Consider the following 4,268-nt stretch of genomic DNA (forward strand, 5'->3'; position numbering starts at 1 on the left):
AAAAAAAAACTTCCTGTAGAAATTACAGTTACAACAAATTATTGTTTTTTGTAAAGAAAAAAACAGCAATATTTACATATGATTTGACAGTTTATTTTAATAAATATCAAAAATCTAAAAGGTGTGCATTATAACTGAGAACTACATGAACACTTCACAGTTGGTTGTGTTACTGTAAGTAATTTTCCTCAAATGCTATTGAAGTTAGAAAAGTGTATACCAATGTCGTATGTAACTTTAGAGACGGTCCCTAGATTTGCGAATATCGAGTGCCGGGAAATGACACCTCTGGCCATTCCGTTGCGTCGTTTGTAAAGTCACAGATACTGTACGGACAATACAGCTCAGTTTTTTATGTATCTTGCTCTGTTAAACGGAAAAAGTGACTTTACGTAGGCCATACTGGATTAACACCATGCATCTCCTGTCAGAGGGAAAGGATTGTTTTCCCCATGCCGCGCCCCCAGCTATGACATGTCCCCGACCAAGTCCATGGTTGACACCCTCTCATTAGCATGTTGTGCAGAGGAAAAATAAATGCGGAACTACATTCAGAAATAAATGAGTGATCAAAGGAAAATAAATAGGATGAGTTTAGCATTTCCTTAAACATTTTCCATTTGCCCACCAATTTATTTTATTTATTTGCCTACTTTAATCACATGTTTAATTATTTCTATATGTATTTAAACAAGAATTTGTGTATTTACACACACATTTATTTATTTATTTGCATATTTATTTATTTATTTGTGTATTTATTTATTTATTTATTTATTGTTTTTGCAGGTTTCGTCCTCCATACTCCATAGACTGCACTGTTTCCCTTAAATGTCTTGTCTAGTTTGAATTTGCCGCTGGCTCGCAACTGCTGTCTTCACGGAAACTTTGCGTTCAAATATTTCAACTCAAATCAATATTTCATGTCTAATTATTTACTTATGTAGCAAGTAGCCGTGTAATAAGCGGGATAATGTACATCCATCCAGTTGTTATCTCGCTTCGCGTCGGGGTCCTGATCACCCTGTCGGGGTTTATTCTGAGATAACAACCGGCTGGATGTACATTATCCCTTACTTAATTTTTAATATGCTTAGTTAATTATTTAAATTTTCCATTTTCATTACAAGTTTAAATGTTGACTTGGAAGCTTATCTTTCGCAATTTCAATATTGAATGTTGCTCATTGAGGAGATAAATGTTAAGAGTACTGACAACTGTGCACTCTTTTGTTTCATTCTAGCTTTCTTGCTTGGTTTTTCAGTTCATATGAATGTCTTAGTGATCGCAGATGAACATTAAACTTCTGTTCATAGCCTCAATAATAAAAAATTACTAAAAGGTGCCGCTGTAGTACCATCGATGTTTGGACATGTATCATGGTTTTCTTTTTATCATGATAATCATGCACACACTGTACAATAGAAAACAGAAATCTATTTGCTCGATCATCATACACTTTAGGACCATTTTTCTTTGAACCCCACTGACTGTTACCCGTGACACATGAACCTGACACCAGCAGCATCACCTCACACCGCGCAGGTGTTTAATGGTAAATCTGCAAGTGAAAATGAAAGTGGTTTGGGACCCATTTGAGCTAATTAGCACATCAGGAGCATCGGCGGGTGATACAAGAACCTTCTCAGCGGATTCCTAAATTTAATCACATTCCTAGATGTGCACATAAATTAGGTATAAAATTTCAGTTCCCTTTTGTGTTCTGTGGGTGTTAATGAATACATAAGAGGAAATAATTGCTGAGAATGAACTGATTCAACTTTTTTTTCTCACCAATTCAGACAGTATCTGCAAATATTTACCATTAAACATGGAAGAACTGTAATAGTAAATGTCAAAATATAGCAGTTTGCAATAGCATATATAGCGATTGCTAAATCTTTAATTTTGGTTCTTTGAAATGGACACTTTCGTTATTAGGAGACTTGATATCAGAGGACATGATGGATGTAGTTAAAGGCACAGCTCGCTCAGAAATTAACATTCTGTCATCTGCCAGTTTCTGCTCCCCATGGCCTTCCATAGTATGGAGAGCTTTGATTTAGAGTTTGTATTGATCAAGATGCATTGATCTTGAAATTGTGTTCTGGTTCCAGGTCACTTTTTGATCAGTTCAAATGCTCAAATGAACTTCAGTGGATTCATGTGGCCAAAAACACAAGGTAAACTGTTGAGTGCAACTGGGATCTGGATTTAAACCCCAGTTCATCCATATGAATGTTTGTTTTAATGAGCCAATCAAAATCATGCCGGTGGATGTATAGCAGGAGTTAGAAGCAATTATCATGCATTTTATATAGCGATTTAACTGGAATGGAGAGCAGGTCCCAGATGAGCAATAGAGACTAGAGCTGTGCACTCATTTGACTGCAGTAAACATGCACCTAGCAACCACTCATAACACCCTAGCAATGAGTTACAACCATGCAGAACGCCTCTGCATTTCAGTATAACCATCAGACCAATGCACTTAAAACCAGTGGTAAATATAAGCAGACGATCCTTGGACATTTTGCTCTAAATTACACACACCCATACTGAAAATGCAACTTTTGAAGCAGTTATGCGTATTAAAAAATGTATACTTGTAATAAGTCTACAAAGAATGTTTGCGGTGTGAGAATGTGTGCAGTTTAAATTGTACAACTAAATGTCTAATAAAACTACACTGCAAAGGTGGCAGTGGCACAGAAGTGCTTCTGATGTGGCATTTAGCCGTCTTCAGACTAGTTGATGCTGTTGGCATAAATGCATTTAGTAACTGCACCTTTATATAGTACTGATACTGGTGGATCAGAGCAGGCATCATTTGGTCTGGCTTTTATGTGCCATTGCTTCTCCATCTTTTTAAATTTGATTAATGTCATTTGCAATGCATCATGGGATTGTAGTTCTTTGCCTCACTAAAGCCATTAAATACATACTCTTATACCTTTGTCTTTTTGTTCGTTTTTTTGCTTCAGATAAAAGTTGGTTTATTCAATTATTATCAATTATTGTGATTCTCCTGGGAGCTGGTTGACTCGGTTCATTATAGTGCTTTAACAAAGACTTTTTAAAATCTCTATGGAAAAAATTAATGGAGAAAAAAAAAATGCTTCCAGGGGCCAGTTGCATAAACATAGATACTATGTTAAGTCTGTGTCTTAAGAAATATTTTGACCATCTATCAGTTGGCCAAGAGATAATCAGTCTCACTTTTCTGATTAAAATTGGGCCAATTTACATTTTTTTAACTGACTTGAAACAGTTATGACCAGACTACATGAAAACAAATTAGATGGCTAACTTTTTAGGACTAGTCTATGCAGTTTATGCAACTGGCCCCAGAACCAGTGCTGCTGAAAAAGTAGGAGGCACTAATGCACTCTATTGTGGTGGCAAATATTGTATGGGCAAACACCACCTCAAAATATGTTTTAAAAAGTTATAATAATAACAAATAAAATATTTTTAAAAATGTAAAAAGTTGATTTGTTGTTATTTGTGTGTTTATTATGGAAGCTTGCTTCTGCCACGAAAAAAATAAAAAAAATAAAGATTTGATCAGAATTGTGAGATTTAAAGGAGACATATTATGCCCCTTTTTACAATATGTAATATAAGTCTCTGGTGTCCCCAGAATGTGTCTGTGAAGTTTCAGCTCAAAATACTCCACAGATCATTTATTATATCATTTTGAAAATGCCTATTTTTAGTGGCTATTGTGGTGGCAAATATTGTATGGGCAAACACCACCTCAGAATATGTTTTAAAAAGTTATAATAATAACAAATAAAATATTTTTAAAAATGTAAAAAGTTGATTTGTTGTTATTTGTGTGTTTATTATGGAAGCTTGCTTCTGCCACGAAAAAAAATAAATAAATAAAGATTTGATCAGAATTGTGAGATTTAAAGGAGACATATTATGCCCTTTTTACAATATGTAATATAAGTCTCTGGTGTCCCCAGAATGTGTCTGTGAAGTTTCAGCTCAAAATACTCCACAGATCATTTATTATATCATTTTGAAAATGCCTATTTTTAGTGGAAGCAGAAACACGCTGTTTTTCGGGCCTGTTTCTTTAAATGCAAATTAGCTGTTGCTCCCCGTCCCCTTTTCCAGAATAGAGCTGCGCCATTACAGCTTGTACCTGCTAAAAACATGTTTTGGTTCAGATTATCATGTTTATCGAGCTGAAATCATGCATTTTAAACCAGATGAGTTTAAACTTCTGATATAAGGTTTTCTGAGCGCACACATCC

This window comes from Sinocyclocheilus rhinocerous, unplaced genomic scaffold, assembly GCF_001515625.1.
Source record: "Sinocyclocheilus rhinocerous isolate Xijiao unplaced genomic scaffold, SAMN03320098_v1.1 scaffold318, whole genome shotgun sequence".
Lineage (NCBI taxonomy): Eukaryota > Metazoa > Chordata > Actinopteri > Cypriniformes > Cyprinidae > Sinocyclocheilus > Sinocyclocheilus rhinocerous.